This window comes from Pteropus vampyrus, unplaced genomic scaffold (genome assembly GCF_000151845.1).
Source record: "Pteropus vampyrus isolate Shadow unplaced genomic scaffold, Pvam_2.0 Scaffold37, whole genome shotgun sequence".
Taxonomy (NCBI): domain Eukaryota; kingdom Metazoa; phylum Chordata; class Mammalia; order Chiroptera; family Pteropodidae; genus Pteropus; species Pteropus vampyrus.
The window spans coordinates 2264033-2282126 of NW_011888818.1; the positions used below are offsets into that span (position 1 = coordinate 2264033).

General features: G+C 38.6%; 1 protein-coding gene across 6 annotated transcripts in view; it reads right to left on the reverse strand.

Moving 5' to 3' along the window:
• Window positions 1–18094, reverse strand: part of CTNNA2 (catenin alpha 2) — a 1043800-nt gene that overhangs the window by 671188 nt on the left and 354518 nt on the right. The gene's annotated exons all lie outside the window — the stretch shown is intronic.

Genomic DNA, 18094 nt, shown 5'->3' on the forward strand with positions numbered 1-18094 from the left:
TGGGGTGGAGATCTGATTTAATTGAGAATGAGGGAAGAAGAGATTACGGAAAGACCTGTGAGGTTAAAGACATAATTCACTGTATGTAATTTTATGTCAAAATCATAGGGAGAACTTTCAGGCCAAGACTCAGCAACCAAGATAACCAGAGTAGCTTTTTACTGTCTTTTTTTTTTTTAAATCTTTTTTTTGGCTTATATAAGGAACAAATGGGCTATATCACATGACGGAAGAGGGGGAAAGGTTGAGGGGGTAAGTAAAAGAAATAAAATAAAAGCTAATCGATTTTAAGCACTGTCATCTCCAAAAGCCCTGCATCTAATGATTATTTATAATTCTGTATTTTTTATTTTTTTAATCTTTTTATTAAATTTATCGAAACAATGACCTCTCATTAAGTTAATTTCCATATTCAGACTCATAAAATAGAGGCTGCCCCATGGGCCCAGCCCCATGTCACAAATCTAAACTTAAATCAGCCAGCATTTACAGGAAACTGTCCGGAGACCTAACATAAACCAATCACAATCCCCCAGCTCCCATTAGCTAGCTCGCCTTACTCTAGGAAATAGGACCCACCAGCCTCCCAGGAAACCCTTGATCTCCTATCCAATTATGCCCTGTTTCCATGTTTCCTCTTCTCAGGCTCTGTGAACATCCCTCTTGCCCAAAATCCCTCAGGAAGAGTGTGCCACTGCTCGTGAAGCACTGTAGTCCCCCAATCCATGGTTTGTTTTCCTTTGAATAAAGGACATCGAACTCATTACTGAAGTATTTTAGTTTTGGCATTTGACACCTCAAATTGCATAAACTTGAGACATCTATCCTTGGAGATACTGTGAGACTTCTCTAACATAACAAGTCAGAAGCTGGAAGATGGATGAAAATGAGGGAAATGGTTATGGCAGTGTCCAAAATAAAGAAGTTTCCTAAAGGGTGATTCTGAGACCCAGTTCCACTGTGTGTGTGTGTGTGTGTGTCTGTGTGTCTGCGTGTCTGTGTGTGTCTGTGTGTGTCTGTGTGTGCGCGCACAGGGTGAGGGTCGCCCACAACAGCAAGCAATGTTCTGGATACTCGCTCAGGTGTCCTATAACTCAACTCAATTCTGACACACTCTACCCAGAGAGAGCGTCACCTCCCATAAGTTAAGGGCTCAGCCTCACATGACTGCCTTTCTACACCCTCTCTTCAGACACCAATCTCAAGCCCAGTTTGCAACTGTGCTTCTGACCAACATGCTATAGATTTGGAGGTTCTGAAGATCCCCATCCTTGGGTTCAACTAATTTGCTAAGCAGCTCACAAAACTCAGAGGAACATTTTACTTACTTGATTACCAGTTTTATTATAAAAGGATGTAACTCAGGAACAGCCAGAAAGACGAGATGCACGGGACTGGTATGGAGATCACACACAGAGCTTCCGTGCCCTCTTCCAGTGCACCACCCTCCTAGAATCTCCATGTGTTTACCAACCTGAAGCTCTCCCAACCCTGTCTTTTGTTTTTTGTTTGTTTGTTTGTTTGTTTATGGAGGCTTCATTACCAGGCATGAATGGTTAAAACATTTGCCACTGGCGATGAAACTCAATCTCCAACTTCTCTCTCCACCGTGGAGCTGGAGTGGGGGAAGGTGGGGGGCGCAAAATTTCCAGTCTTCTAATCATATGATCTGATCGGCTCCTCTGGCAACCAGCCCCATCTTTAGTTGAGTTCCAAAAGTCACCTCATTAACACAACAAAGGACACTTTTATGGCTCTCATCACTTAAGAAATTCCTCTGGTTTTAGAAGCTCTGCGCTAGAAACGAAAGGGGAGGAAGACCAAATATATATTCTTATAAATCCCAATATCACAACTCCCTAAACAAAGTTAATTACAGATGTTTACAATCCTTAATCGGCATGAAAGATCCTAGGAGACGGACTCAGAGTTCCAGAGACAGCGCTAGGTGGTGCCAATAGAAGGGTGAGCGAGGGTGCCTGGGAGCAGAGGAAGGGGGCAAGAGGCGCGCTAAAGGTGGGAGAAGAGAAACAGAGTGGATGGTATATAATTATGGTCCTATATGGCATGTCCAGGAAGTGCATTCATAACTAGTGAATTTTCACTATTCCTCTTTTAGCAGCATAGCAAATTAAATAATACTGTAAACTCTAAAGCAGCTTTTAACTTTTGTAAGTTCTCTGCCTTCAAAAGTACTCACCACTGAAATTGCCTTGGTAAGTGAGGGGACATTCCATCATGGGGAAAAACTTAAAAAAAAAATAGAACCTTCAGAAATACTGAAGAAACTAATGCTGCCTGGGAATGAAAAATAGATTCAAACAATTTTTTTTTTAATTTGGCATTTAAAATACAATGAATACAGTCTGTTGTTCTTGTAAACCTTTTGAATCTGATGTCTTATTAGAAATCCTGCACCAAATAAAAAAATAAGCTTTCATTTTGTTTATTATTAAATCTTCATTGCCACTGTACAGGGTCAGCATGCAGATCACTTAATTACACAGGCAACAGCTGTCGCATGCAAGTCTGCCCTCTTCTGACAGATCCTTGGAAAATCTAAAGAAAATCTAAGCCTTTTCATTTAATTTTTACCTCAACAATTCTGTAAATAAACGAACCTACAAAGAAAAAAATGCCACTCAAAAAAGAAATCTCTGTAAGGCAAAAGAATACAAGAGGCATTATTTACCACAGCCAGTCTTTTGCCAATATCCTTGGAAAAATAATCAGCAAAACCAGAAACATTTCAGAACAGCAATTTTCAAAAAGGTGGTCATTTCCCACCCCAGAAAGACTTATGTATTAGCCTCACGTGCAGTCTTTATGTAACTATAATGTGACACGGATGCTTCCATTTCAGAGATATTTAAAATTTATAATTACACTAGGGCAATGAACGAGATGGACATGCTGACCTGATAATGAGACCAGATAAATCCAGGAATCTAAAAGTAAATGATGGATTTTCCTTGTGGGGAGGAGGTAAAACAGGAGTGTGTGGGCTCTGACATTGGGTAAATGTTCACAGGCAAATCTGATTAAATACTGTCATTCTTTGTAATTTTTTTCTTTTTTCTTTTCTTTCTTTATTTTTTCTTTTTCTTTCTTTTCTTTTCCTTTTTTTTTTTTGGTAAATTTGTAAATTTGCATTTTTTTTCCAAATAAAAAGTCTTTTACAAAAGATAATACAGGCTCTGGGTAGATAGGAGTTTAAATTGTGGTTCTGCCTTCATGTGACTTTTAATAAGACATTTAACTTTTCTGGGCCTCTGCTTCCTCAGCTGGAAGACAGTGATAATAACGTTTTTTGCCTAGTACAGCTGTTAGCATAATTAAATGAATAAGTGCAAAGCACCTAACACCATGGCTGGCACAGAGTAGCTTGTCGATAATGTGGCAATTGTTATTTTCATTATTATTATTATGTGGGGAGGAGAACTGATTTCTATCAAGGAAATGTGCTAATTCTTCTTCCTGTCTCTGGACAATATTAAACAAATATATGAAGCCTCAGTTTATGACTTGTTAAGAATTGATGTAATCCATAATCTCACCCAAATAATTTTTGAGGCCTATTCATACATTTGTCCTAAAACATCTCTTAGGAAAACTACTTCAAATTTTCTACTCATCTCTAAAGGTAAAATCTTGTTGCATTTATCCTAAATCTACCCCTTTCCAGAAATGGTAAATATGTGCAGAATATAAGACAGGCCCTAAAGCATGAGACTGGATCCTTCCATTCTACTAAAAGGTCCCAGTGCCTTTCCTGCAGGAAGCTCTTCTTGCTCCCTCTACAGCATTGCATCAGCTGGTATCTAACCCCGCATCCCAGAGACTGGACGTAGCTTTCACGAGGGAAGCAGCCACCAGCCCCCTGAGCGATATGCCCTTATTAGGGAAGCTCAAGGGCTATTGGAGGTGGCACCTTCCTTTGGAATGATATAAAGAAAAAGGGTTTGAAATTCAGGAAAAACTAAGTTTAAACGAAAGTCCCACCTGTAACAGATCTTATGATCCCCATCAAATGAACTTACTTATAAGAACAGCAATTTCCTCATATGTAATGTGGGGAAAATATCTTAGTCTATTTTTTGGGCTATTATAACAGGGTGGCTTAGAAACAGCAGAAACAACAGAAATTTATTTCTCATAGTTCTGGAGGCTGGAAGTCTGAGATCACGGTGACAGCCTGGCTGAGTCTGGTGAGAATCCTCTTGGAGGCTGTAGACCGCTGACTTCTTACTGTGTCCTCACATAGCAAAAGGCAGTGAGAGGAAGCAAGCTCTCTCATGTCTATTATAAGGGCACTAAACATATTCACGAGGTCACCGCCCTCATGACCTCATCTAATCCTGATTATCTCTCAAAGTCCTCACCTCCTAATATCATATAGCAGGGGTTTGGGGAGGGGGTAAGATTTCAACATGTGAATTTTAGGAGGACACAAACATTCAGTCCATAACAGACAAATTAACAGTTTTACAGAGTTGCATGGTTAAAGACAATATATGATTTTAAAAGAAGGCATAGCACTATTGTTATTAGTGTTTTGTCTTGCAATCAGGCCAAGTTTATTTTCATCTTATATAAACTTACTCAAAGTCAGAGAAAATAGTATTTCTTTAAAAATGTTTTTTTGATAATACATAAAATTAAATTGGTTTGAGAATGTTTTTAAAGTTTTGGGTATACATTTCTCTAAGTTTCAAGTTAGACCTTAGAATTTATGTAGCTCTGTTTTCTCATTTTATAGATTTAATAAAATATGTCAAAATTTATAGTCGGACCCGCAAAACTTACTGTAGACCTGAACCTAAAACACAGACCTCCTCTCTTTTTTCATTGTAGCGTGGTTTCTACTACTTCATGTTACTATATAAAATTTTATTTTATATTTATTACTGATCTTTAACTGTTTCGTATACAGTGTTATCTGGAGATGGATTTGAGCTGTCATAATCACTCACAAAACAAAGAACTAAAACCACATAAAACACTGAAACAGATAAACGAAGAATAAAAACCTTTTGAATGTGCTTAAAAGCTAATGGGTGGTTGGATCATGTAAAGAATAGGGCTTCCAGAATCTCTAAGACCTGTGTTTGAATTTCAGCCTCATTGTTTAGAATAATGCCTTAAGTACTATGGGATTCAATTTTCTCATTAGAAAATGAAGACAAAAATTCTAGCCTAACAGTGATCTTAGGAAGGTTGAAGTGATAACGGGTAACATTCTCTACACTTAGTATGCAATAAATATTATGTAATAAATGTTAGTTCCCTCACCCTACTCTTTTTTATACCAAGCCTTTGAAGACATGTTATGGGATAAAGTCTACCCAATTTACACTGGGGTCGTTCAATAAATACTAATGTGATACTGGTGATGTTGATGATGATGCTAACACAGAAACCAAAAGTCCTATAAGGCAAGAAAAGATTGCTTTAATTATTAAAGACACCCACAAGCAAAAATCTCCAATTAGAGCTAACCAAATATATATGCATGAAATCTTTAGCAGCAGAGAACTAACTTGAAATGGCATATGTGCATAAAAACTAACTTAATGACCCGTGAAACACACGCTCCATCTCAAGAGTTTATGGGGATCAGTGCACACTATTATACTGGACACACTCAAAGTCCCTTTGTCTGGGCATCAATAGGGGCTTCTCATGTCCACCAGGTGAAATATGAAGTGAGAAGTTAAAAGTGATAGAATGAAGATAGTGTGACTTATTAAGTTTGTAACTCAATATATCTAATGAAAAAAAAAATTTTAATGGGCCTGGTTCACACAACACAGCCTTGAGTATTCTTAAACCAGCCATTACATGAAATACAAAGCAACTCGCTTTATTTACATGCAATATTGAGGATTAATATTGTTAAGTTGTGTCCGCAGTGTCTCTGAGCAGAGTGCACTTTCAGTAAGTGGCCTGTCTGTACTAACCATTCAAGATGGAATATTTTACAAACAAATATCAAAACTAATGCTTCAATTCAACTGCTCTAGAATTAAGAAAACAGGAAAAAGGAAAGAGAATTTTGCACACAAATACTTCGGTGTCAGTGGCTGAAAGGTGTCCACGATTAGAAGACAAAACCTTAAAGGTTTTAAAATTATGGTTTCATACATCTTCCAATACCCAATTCACTCAGTGGTTCCCTCTTCCATATCACAGCTAGCTTCCCCCAGGCTTCTCTTCCTTTTCATCTATTTTTTTTTTCTCTTTTTCTCTTTTTCTCTTTTCTTCCATCCTTTTCCCTCTCCTTCACTCTAAAACTGGAATAAGGCAGTACCATTTCAAAGCAAGGGAGGATGCAGGAGATAGAGAGTGGAAAGGACGGCCAGCTCCAGACAGCCACTGCTACTCATGCTTTGCAATCTGGGCAGTGCAGTACAGAGGTTTCCTTCTCTTAGACCCTAAGCGGACAGGGCTCATCATCAAAGGGGCTCCATGGATCTGAATGCACCTCAGGGCCCTCAGCTCTGTAAGTTAACCCATGAAAGTATCAAACGTGCAAGGGAGGCTAAACGAGCAAGTCTAGACAGCATGCACATTAAATGGTGTCTTCTAGAGATAACTGTTCTTCCCTAAAAGATTAGCACTGAGGAGTTTGGGCACCATGTGACAGTGTAAGGAGAGGGGGATTCTGAGGGAAGGTGATCTAATATCCTCAAATCATATTTGGATTAGGAACCTTGTAAAGCATTAAGCTGATCTTCTTATCTCTACTGCCTTTGGGAACATCTGTTTATCTCTCTGTGGGTGTCTGCCTTCCTCTCCTCTCTTTGTACTGTCATCTTAAAGGTATTACCAGTACTTCTCAAACTATCTGGGTGAGTATTTTGTTTTCTTAATTCCAATCCATTGCATACTAATTAACTTTTGTAAAATTCAATGAAATTGTTGTAACAATGCTACAAAGTTTCTAAATATTGACAATTTTTGTATTTATGTTGTGGTGAACTAGTAATAAGTAGTTCATGGAATAGTATTGGTCCTCAGATCACATTTTAAGGTACAAACCAATTAAGAAACACAGTTTTCATAATAAAATTTTATATTTTCCAAGGTATTCAATATCTATAAGATGTAAATTTAACTAAGTGACAAGATGAATTTAAATTATATAAAACCACAACTAATTGGAGAGTCAGTTATACACAAGGTCTTCTAACTATTACTAAACCCAGGAACATTGTAAAGAGTTGCATTATGCAAGATACTGAAATTACCCATTCTATTTCATATTTTTTAAATGATGTGATCAAAATCACCAGCTATAAAAAAAAATCATATATATATTTTTTTGTAGTTAACATACCAAACCACATGAAATGTTGAGGTAAATGTCACATCTAACTGCTCTGTCAGAGCAGGAGCTAAGATTTGATTTACAATGTTAAGTGATACTGTTGTGGGATTCTTAACAGGTCAAAGATGTTTCAAAGACCTAATTCTACATTCAATAGTATACTTCACACATATTTTTTTTAAGTGTTAGTTAATATGATGCTTGCAAAATAACCATACCAGAATTGGCATTCATAGATAAAAAAAGACCCATGTGAGGAGGGTTTTTATGGGATAGAATTGATTTTTCTGGTGGCAACCTCTGAAAATATAACTGCCAGTGCAGCCTTTGGAGAAAGCTTGCCCAGGATCATTATCATTATTTAACAGTCAATTGGTCCTTGGCCTTCAGGATGTCTGCAGTGGTGGCCAAATTCAAAGTACATGGCAGAAATCTGCAATGGATGTCCAGGCATGAGAGTTTAACAATAATGAAATCTCTATTTGAAAACAGTTCCATGTTCCACAAGATGCACCGATACGTAGCAGTTTTTACTGTCTCCCAGTAAAAAGGCAAATCTAGGAGAATCCAAGGTTCCATCAGCAAAAGCTAAGACAAAGAGTCTCCAGGGAAGGAGAAAGAAAGGTACAGCTAGCATCCATATTATTTCTTACAGCAAGGGAGAAATTTGTTAAATTTGTTAAATTTTAGTCGGGTTCCTTCTAAGTCCCTGATACTAAGCCAGATACTAGGTAAGCTGCAAAATTGTTCTGTCAAGGACTAATACATAATTAATGTGAATGTGAGGCCAAATATCATATCCATTCCGATCATTTCAGAGCTCAAATTTCCCTCTCATATTTCAAACTAGCCTCATGTATAAGAAAAACTAGACAAGTGGCATTCAAGGTATAGATAATTTGCCTTGATATGGTGGGGCCAACCTAAGTCCCACAGATGCGCCTCTACAAAATTACGGAAGTGATAACTCCAACGTTGGAAGAAACCTAAAAGGTCAACCTCTTCCTTGAATCTCTTGTTACAGTTCCCCTGCTGAATGGTCACACATTCCAGTGCATGGCACGATCCAGTGAGAGAACGCATTCTCTGGTTTTTGAGGCCACTCACAGTGCTTCAGAGGACAGATTTTATTGGCAAACTCTTGCTACTCTATAAGATTTGGTCTTATACTGAGACTCAATAGTTCTTTGTTGTCTTATATACACTTTTGGACTCATATAAGTCTCTCTGTTTTTCTTATGCAAAATTGTTCTTCAAATATTTGAACACAGCTATCCTCTCCCCATTGTCTTTCATAATCTAAACATCCTGGTTCCTCAAAACTCACTGCTTTGACTATCATCCGATAACTTTTTGAAGATTACTGCCATAAATCTTCCTCTGGAATCAATCTACCAGTCATTTTTGGATTCAATGATTTAATCAGTCTCTAATCCACCAAAATGCCCAAAGAGCTACCCAGAAGCCATTACAAATGTTTTAAAGGCTTTGCTGGAACCTCAATAACCATCCCTTCTCCCTAGAAAGGCGAGAAATGAGGTGACCCTGAAATACAAGCGAGAGGGCTTATATTTAGTAAATCCATGTAGCACTGTAGTAACTACAGATTTTTCGTTTATGAACTCACAAGCTATAACTTTAATAATGCATTCTATAATTTTGTCTGTTATTATTATGAAAGAGCAAGGTAAAGAATATAGTAACTACTGCCATGTCTTTTCAGTACTAGTTGGACTGTATCACCTGATAATGTATCAAGGAAAAAAGCCCATTCCCTGGAGAGATCTCATACCACACTAAGAGGGGCTGACCCTCCCAAATAAGTCTGCATATACATGAAGCTGCTTCATAGGACCCACTTCTGCCACCTCTGTCATATATGTTTAATGAAATTGGCCCCAGGCTGATTGGAAATTGGGCAGATACATCAGTTTTCCTGTGGTAAGTAACAGTCACTTTCTCGGATAATAATGTATCAAATTTCATCTGGATCAGATTTATCTCAATCAACACAATACCTCATTTCCTGTCATGTTATGAATAACCACAATGTTCAAAATATAGCTTTAAAATCAGAGATAATTAATACAGTAGTGTATTTCTGGACATTACAAGGTATAATTTCCCTGAAGTGACACACAGTATAACTCTTTTATTCAACTTTGTATTTTTCGTAGTATCTATAAGAAAGATTTGTTCATAATGGGTACCAAATAAATATCTGAACACAGTTGACTAATATAAATATCACCCTGTTCGAGTCAACAAACTGCATGGTAATTAAAACCACAGGTATCACAGGCAGAGACAAACTAAAGAAGGACTCCAAGTAGCAGCTCTCCCTTAGATCCTTGAGTTTTTTAAGGGGTGTGTCTGAGAGCTTCGTGAAATCTCATACTCACAATCCTTCTCTAACACACAATTTTAGATGTACAATGAAAGTGTATCTGAGAAAGTTAAATGACCCATTCAGATTGTAAAGACCCAAGACAAACATAAGTATATCCTTTAAGGCCACCTTTTCTTTTGTATAAAGAAACAATGTTTTTCATTTTTTAAATAAAATTTTAAAGTTATACTCGATAACATTTTAAAGTCATGTGCCATACATGGTGTGGAGAATGACCACCTGGGAGGCAGGAACTGGGTAGTTTGCCAGGCCTACTCTCACAAGGCCAGTCACTGACCAAGAGACCTAGCCTCCACATGGACCCTGGGTTTGTGAGATGTGAAATCCAAACTCAGCACTCAGCGGGGCTGCAACCTACTTTGTACTATGAACTTCTGGCAGTTGTGAATATTTTATAAAAAGACACTAATGAATCTACTGTGGGATTATAATTAAGAACAGAAGACATACTTACATAGTAACATCATATGATCGAAACCAATATATGCCAGACTTTTAAACACGGTTCAATGCTTTTTTTTTATTTGGGGAGGGGATAATATTGTCAATAAATTTGATCATCCCCAACTTACGGACATGTCAGTTCAATGAATAATTACTAAATATAATTTATGAGGACATAAAAGCAGTATTTCGCCCCGTACCCTCTCCTTAAAAACAAAACAACGACGACGACAAAACAGTCATCAAATTCCTTCTAAGCCTTTCCCTTGAATTTGTTTTTCTCCTTTTTAGACTTCTCCCTAGTGCAGACTCTCATTTTCTGTCTGGACTTTCCTGGGTCCACTAACATGTCTCGGTGCCTCCAACCACCAATGCACACTCAGTATTCCCAAACACTGCAGAGGTAGGTTACCCGATATCACTCTTATGTACAAACTAAGCCAAACCAAAACAAAGAAACTTTGAATAAACAGCTGCCTATCAAAATACAGCATGTAATTCTTAATCTGGAATTCTAGTCCACTGTAATCTAATCTCAACCTTCCTTTGAAAGCATTTTTTTTCTCTATTTAATGAAGTTGAGCTAATCTTCATTAGCTCAACTGACAGTGCACCACACACATTTGTATAACAAATTACATCATTCCACACCTAAAGTAGCCTCTCCATCTGTGACTTCTCTTATTCCTACACACCTTCCAAACAGTTCAAATGCTACCTCTGCTTTGAATAATTCAGTATCTCGACCCAGTTGTCTCTCTCAAACTTCGATTCATACCTACCTATTTCTATCCTGCTATCTGTTTTTATTATTATTTGAAGGAACTTTAATAGTCTCACAATACTAAAGAAATAAGTCACTAGTTTGACTGCACATCATTCTATACTCTCGTATCCTGGAGTAACTTTTAAACTATAACAGATACTCTATAAGTTCTTAATAATATTTCCAATTTTAGATGCTCACTTCTAAATTTTATTTGTAAAGAAGTAAAATTTTCCTTACCCAGCCAGTGAGTAGCCCCACGGCAAATATTTTCTGTTACTGTAATAACTTTACATGAATTTAAAAAATTATCCCCAAGGTTAATTATCATTTCCTTTTTGTGTTAAAGAAAATAAACAGATTGATTTGCCCAGCAAGTGAGTAAGCATTAGTTCTGCTAAACCGAATTGGTATAATTCAATTTATCATTTCAATGTAACAAAAGGCCTCCAATTCCTCTGTAGCTATTAGGGAAGAAAATAATATACTACTAAAAAAATTAATAAAATGTTTTCTGGAGATGTTTTAAACATTTTCTAGAGTTGTTTTAGAACATTCTAACTTATTTCTGCTGCATATATTATGTTTATGTTATTCTACAAATTGAAAATCATGATAATTTCTAAAGAAAATGATGAGTGCCAAGAGTTTCTGTGTCATACCTAAGAAGAGCGCGCTGTTCTTGGCCTAATGGGCATGGCCCACACAGAGGTTGTGGCGGCCAGCGATGATGGTGTGGGAGATCGGATCGGATTGGAGGCTGCTGAGAAACTCAGAGCAGTGCTCTGGAATAGTCACCAAAAGAACCCAGAACAAAAGCTCAATTCAAGGTGTGAATTGGCAAAGACAAAGCTCTGGGTTGATGCTATAAATCTGTCAGCTGCAGCCAAACCTGCAGAGTTGGTAGAAACTGAAATCAGCAATTAAGCTGTTAAGAAAGAGGATTTTAAATAATCTGGGAGAATGAATATTTTAGTTCTGGCACTTATGAGAACAGAGTCTTTCCAAGGATGATAATTCATCTTTTTACAAATGGGGGAGTAGACGTGTAAGAAGAGGTATGTTTGAGGGAAGTGAGCTTTGAAAAAGAACAGCTACCCTTCAATTAATAGCTCACTGGTGAGACACTGGGTCAGATTTGCTCGTCTATTTCTAAGGAATTCAAAGAAGAGATTAGCCACCCAGCTTCACAAGTCTCCTCCGAAAACCTGAATGTCCGGAGTGAGTAATATACAGCTCAATAAGACTTCTCAGGAGATATTTCACTTGACACTTTCTCACAAAAGTATTTATCCCCATTCACAAAGAGGAAAACCCATTTTAAACCCACTCAGAATTAAATCAACTCTGGATTTGATCCACTGAGTTATTACATCAGGGGTTCCCTAATCTGCCTGCTCAGAGAAGTCACTCAGGTACTCGCAAAACTTAGAGATCACCAGCCCCCTCTACAGGAGACTGATTCTGGAGTCTGGGCTGGGCTTCTGGAGACAGCATCTTAACTTTCTACAGCTAAATGATAAATCTTTTTCTTCTGTTAATTTATCTCTTAGGTACCTATACAAACTCTTTAAGGCTTTTTAGGGAGTGATGAGTTAGGTAGTTTCCAAAGTTCTCAGTTCAGCCTTCAAAATTCTGCAAACTCATAATGGCATAGCTCCTCTCCTACCCTGCTATACATTCCCAGAAATTCATGCCCAAACAGGTCACCCTGGAGTAAACACTTAAGATGGCAAAATTAAGAGTGAGCTGCCCGGTGGACCTCTTTGAACTGAAAAGCAAGCTAGCGACATGCTTCATATCATTTTTGTCTCTAGGAATAGTTACCAGGCCTTTCTAGAAAGAACTGATATGGGCCTTGACCAGGACTTTAACATATAGCTTTAAATATTGGGAAATGTCTGAGCACTTCAAAGTGAGTCACGTAGAAGCCAAGTGTAGTTAAGCTTAGTTAATTTAGTTACAGTTTCATCTAGCTAGGAGAGCAGAGTAAAAGGTGAATTATTTTGTTCCAAAACATGAGACTCAAGAAACTCACAACATATGGGTTATGTTGTTGTTGCTGCTTCTTCTGTTTCTTCCTCCTCTTCCTATTATTATTACTACTGCTACTAGTATTACTATTATTATAGCAGGATGAGAGGGAATTCATATATTCATTCTAAATATGTTTGTTTACTGTTCCAGGCTAAATAGATCATAGAGATTTTGAACAAGACAAGATCCCACACATGAGAGTTTAAATTTCAGCAGAGGAGCAGACATAACACACACAAAAAAAAAGAGATTATGTGACTTTGGAGGCTGGCACGTGCTATAACATAAATTAATATACTGATGTGATTAAAAGCAACAAATTCCAGCTGAAACTTTAGATATGGAGCCATCCATGCAAAGCTTGAGAAAGTACATTTCTGTAGAAGAAGGATGGTAAGTGCAAAGTCGCTGAAGGTACAAAGAACTTGGTGTGTTTAAAGGCGCAAAAAACTTGGTGTGTTTGAAGCACAGGGAGGCGTCACTACCTGTGAAACACTTAGTTCTTAGAGTGTAACAATTTCCTAAACAAATCAAGAGAAACTTTTCAGGATGTGCTCAAGGCAGCATTAAACCCAAGCAAAAAGGCCCTCGAGCTTATCCTGGAACAACCCAAGCAGGAATGAGAAATCTAGAGTTCGGGGTTTCCCACATCCTTTGGAAACACAAAGAAAAAGTTGATTCAGGCTCATGAGTTTGGTGGTGCAGTAAGGCCTGTGGCTCTCCCTGAAAGTTTCATGAGGGCTTCATGAAATACCAGAAAGGCTCTTCAAAGCAGATCAATTGATGGATTGTGCTGTCCAGCCCGTCTTAACTAGGATGGCCAAATCTGATGACTCGGCAGTCAACTCTGTCAACAATCCCTGCTCATTGACTAAGTCAGTCCCTTACTGTCTCCCAACATCACTTGCTCTTCCTCATCATATTGATTGACCTTGTTTGTTTCAGACCCAACTTTCAAGGACTCGGCGAAGGGGTGGGTGTGTTTGATAAGGAGAGAAGCTAGCTAGAATTCTAACTACGAGACTTAATTTTGCCATTACAGTCATCTCCTATTTCATTTGATAAATTCTTTTCTTTCTGTCACGAAGATGAGTTCCTTCTAAAAGTCCACTGTGGATGTGGTGACTGATAGCTAACCAAAGGTTGCTACAAAAGATAATCAGCTCCAGCTCAAGAGGTTTCTGGCATCTCCACTCTGATTATTCTCGATTACCCTATCACTCTCTACCCCATTATCCCAGGCTACTGGGACAGGTTAAGTCCCAACCCTTCAGGTAAGTCCATGTTCCTCCACCATGCCATGCCCAGGCCGATTTCCAAGACCACCCAGTAAATGACAGTCTCTTGTTCCTCATCACATATCCCAAGCCTTCTTCAATTTCCTTAAACTTATAACCTGTATCTAATAATTGCTGTCCGTGTAGGTCTGATCTGTAATTGGTTTTACCAACTCCCCTTTGTGGTAGCTTATTTTATTTTGTTTTTCAGAGATTCTGGAATATCAACTTCCGGTCCTTGTAACCTTATCTTTGAGGCCTGGGTATAAAGTGTGTTCCTCTAGAGAGGATCGGTATTTGCTTCTGCCAGGTACTTGGCAATCTACCACCCATAATGCCTTGAAATAAAATTTTGGAAAAATTTTATGTCACCCTAGAATATAGATTCTGATGCCCAAACTGAGTGACAGTGAGACGGGTTGTAAGAGAGTTTAGTGTTTTGTTTGTTTGTTTGTTTCGCTGCTCTTTAAAGGACAAGACAGCATGCATACCCCATGGTTTCTGTAGAGAAGTTTCATGTTCTTAGTTCATGCCCTAATAGTGTCATCATCTGAGAATCCAGGCTTTATACTGAGGTCTCTAAATCTGATGGACCATCAATCTGGGTCACAGAACAGACTCTGTCACCTGTTCTTTACACACTGTCCCTTTTAAAACTCAAATCTAGGCCAGGAGGAGTCTGTGGACCGACCTCAAGTTTACTGCCTTTTTGTCATTTCTTGCCTCTGAGTAATTCTCTTATATTCCTGAGGTCATCTGTGCATTGAAAATAATTTTTAAAAATTCTACCAGGCACACGGGTGGCAAAAGGAAGAAAGAGAGGGAGGTAAGAAAGGAGAGAGGAAATGGAGAAATAGGGGTAGAGGGGAGAAAGCTATTGATTGCTTTCCTCATAGAGAAGTCAACAGGGAACTCCTGGAGTTATTATGACTCTCATTGCTCAGACCTACCACATTATAAATCTGACTGGGAGCCACAGTTTGATGCCAAGGCTGACTGTTTTCCCAAATTGTTCCTGCTCAAGAGATTGCCAGCAAGTGGGCCTCAGCTTTACTGACTGGGTATATCCCAACACTAGGTACCAAGTTTATTGCTGGATCTCAACCAACTTTTAGGAGATCCCAATAGAAGTAAATGCCCTAAGCAGATCCCTCAGCCTGCCAGGGATTCGGTCAAGCTTCTAAAGTCCATGTTCCGGGTCATCACTTTGAAGCTTTCTAAAAAAATCTAGGGTTCACAAAAACACTAACAACAGCTTATAACCTCTAACTGCTATCCTGAATTCTAACTCTAAGACCCAAGACTTATAGAATCACATTCTGGAGCTATAGAAGAAGGCCATACTCGTAAAATATACCCGTAATTTGTCCAAGGCATAGTCTCTTAGAAATTCAGTCCATCTCCTTGATTCACAGAAACTGAAGATAACCCCGTGTTTAATGGAGAACCCTGGCCTCTCTCTCTCAGAAGCTTAAGGGACCAAGAAAAGGAAAGCACCTCATCCACTTACTCAGACGAGCTGCACCGTCTCCAAACACTAACAGCTCGGAGGTCCTCCTGTCATTTATTCTCCTGGTTTCCCTGAAATGTTGTCTCAGTCATTTTTCTCCAGGGTCTCTAAGAACCAGCTCATTCTGGAAGGGCTGTCATCTATTTGTCTCCCATATTTGGCAACAGTGATGCTAGCAGTATTCCTCTAGGCAGGGCCACACCGACAGATACCTCTCTGGCCTCTCGGGGACCAACACAGGCCCCAGTCCAGACCCATCCAAAGGCACTTTGCTTTACTTTATCTCTACTCTTTAACTCTAAAAAGATCTCAATTAATTTTACAGCAAAGGGTATTTATTTGATGTTAATAAACATGGAAATAAGAGCACTGAAAAGAAACAAGGAAGCAAGCATGACTTCTCCTTTGACACTGAGGTTTCTGGCTGGCACTGTCTCATTTAATTCCCAAATATCTCCATAAAATAAATTCAGTTATTGTCATTTTACAGCTGAGAAAGTTGAAATTCAGGGATTCCATCTACCTTGCTCAAGGTCATGTCATTTACAAGTGATGAAACTGAGATTTGAACCTGGATATAGATGGCTACTAAGCACAGGCTTATAATTCTGCTAAACTATCCAAAGCGGGAAACAGGAAAAGATGTCATATAGGAAGGCCCTTTCCTGGCCAAGACAACGCTGTATGAGATTGCATTGAGAATTGACCTTGATGATCCAAAGGAAACAAATCTACTTAGACTTATGTGTCCTGGGATCCTATAAGTCATTTAATTTTTGTGACAAACTGATAATAATAGCAAACACATGTACTGCTAAGCATGATGTACTTTTCAAAGGGCCTAAGTCCCCCACCAGGATACCTGTACTATACTTTGGGTTTTTTAAGACCAAAGAGACCTGCCATGTTCCCACACAGACTGGATGTTCCTACACCTGTGCTCTATAGCTACAGGGGATACTGTGTCCTGATTATGCTAATGTCAGCCAACTACCTGCCGGTCTGGATGGATCTCCTCCTGAGACCTTGCAGAGCACTCTCACGCTCTGTGGGATGCTTGAACCTGGCACAGTATCTCTCACAAGCTCACCCTCATTATCCCCGCCAGAGAACATGTTTCACCAGCATGGTGGACATGCTCCCACTACCTGTGCCTGGGTCAGTGCCAGCACACCCTTCCATAACACTTCCTTGGTTTTCTGAGACCCCATTACAGCAACCTCAGTGGAACATGATTAGAAAAGGAATGCAATAATAATATAAGAAGGAAGAAGAATTTTGAAAAATTGTATTTTGCATTACCTTGTACTAGTCCCAGGGTACTTGGTGGGTCACACTGAAAACTGCCTGGAAGTGCCCACAAATGGGTTATAAATGCCACAAGTCAAGGACAGACATCTCGTGCACTAGCCAAACACTTCCGACTTTAACCACTTTACTTAGGAAGAGTAGATTCAAAGGACAGTTTTAGAACTCAGAGAAAGGGTTGGTAAACTAACTGTACTTTTTCAATGCCCAAGCAAGAAATATTAACTAAAAAAAAGGAACTTTTAAAAATTGTCTCTTCATGGAGCAAAGGTTTCATATGAGAAGCATAGTTGTGCAGATGAATTTGAAGCTCAAAATTAATAGAGATGGTGGCACTGAAATATTTGAAGGCCCAGAGAATAAAGGGGGAGAATAAAAGATACAAATAAGAAAAATGCAAAGAAAATCTTCTCTCCACAGGCACCAAATTATGGATATTAGGATCTTGCCCCTGAAGGAAACTACCATGACTACTCTTAACTCCCCCTTTCAATTGGAGGGCCTCATGGGCACGTCTGGGCAACATCAGCTCCTACATGGCCCACAAGCATTTTTAAACATTACTTTGTATTTTAATTGAGACCAAAACTTTAGGAGAGAAACTTATTATCAGCCAAACTGGCTTGGGAATTTCATTGCCCCCTTCTTTTACATAATAAAACAGAAAGGAGAGCAATGTGAAGGCCTAGATAATACTGGAAACAAATTACATGTTTAAACAATAATTATTCTTGAGTGACAACAACTACTCATTCTTTCTCTTACCTTCGAAGCCTGGGAGAGGAATTTGGCAGCATAACAATTTATATGACAAAGTTATCTTTCTGATGACACTCCCTTCAGAAGATTTCAGTGCCTTTTCTGGGACCCTGGATTAAATTCGACTGTTGAAATTGTGCATTACTTGTTCTGGACCCCTCTTGGCGGTACTACATATAGCCAACTTAGAGAAAGTCTGATAACTAAAAACTAAATATATAGAGAACATTAATAAAATACAGAGAAAATAAAA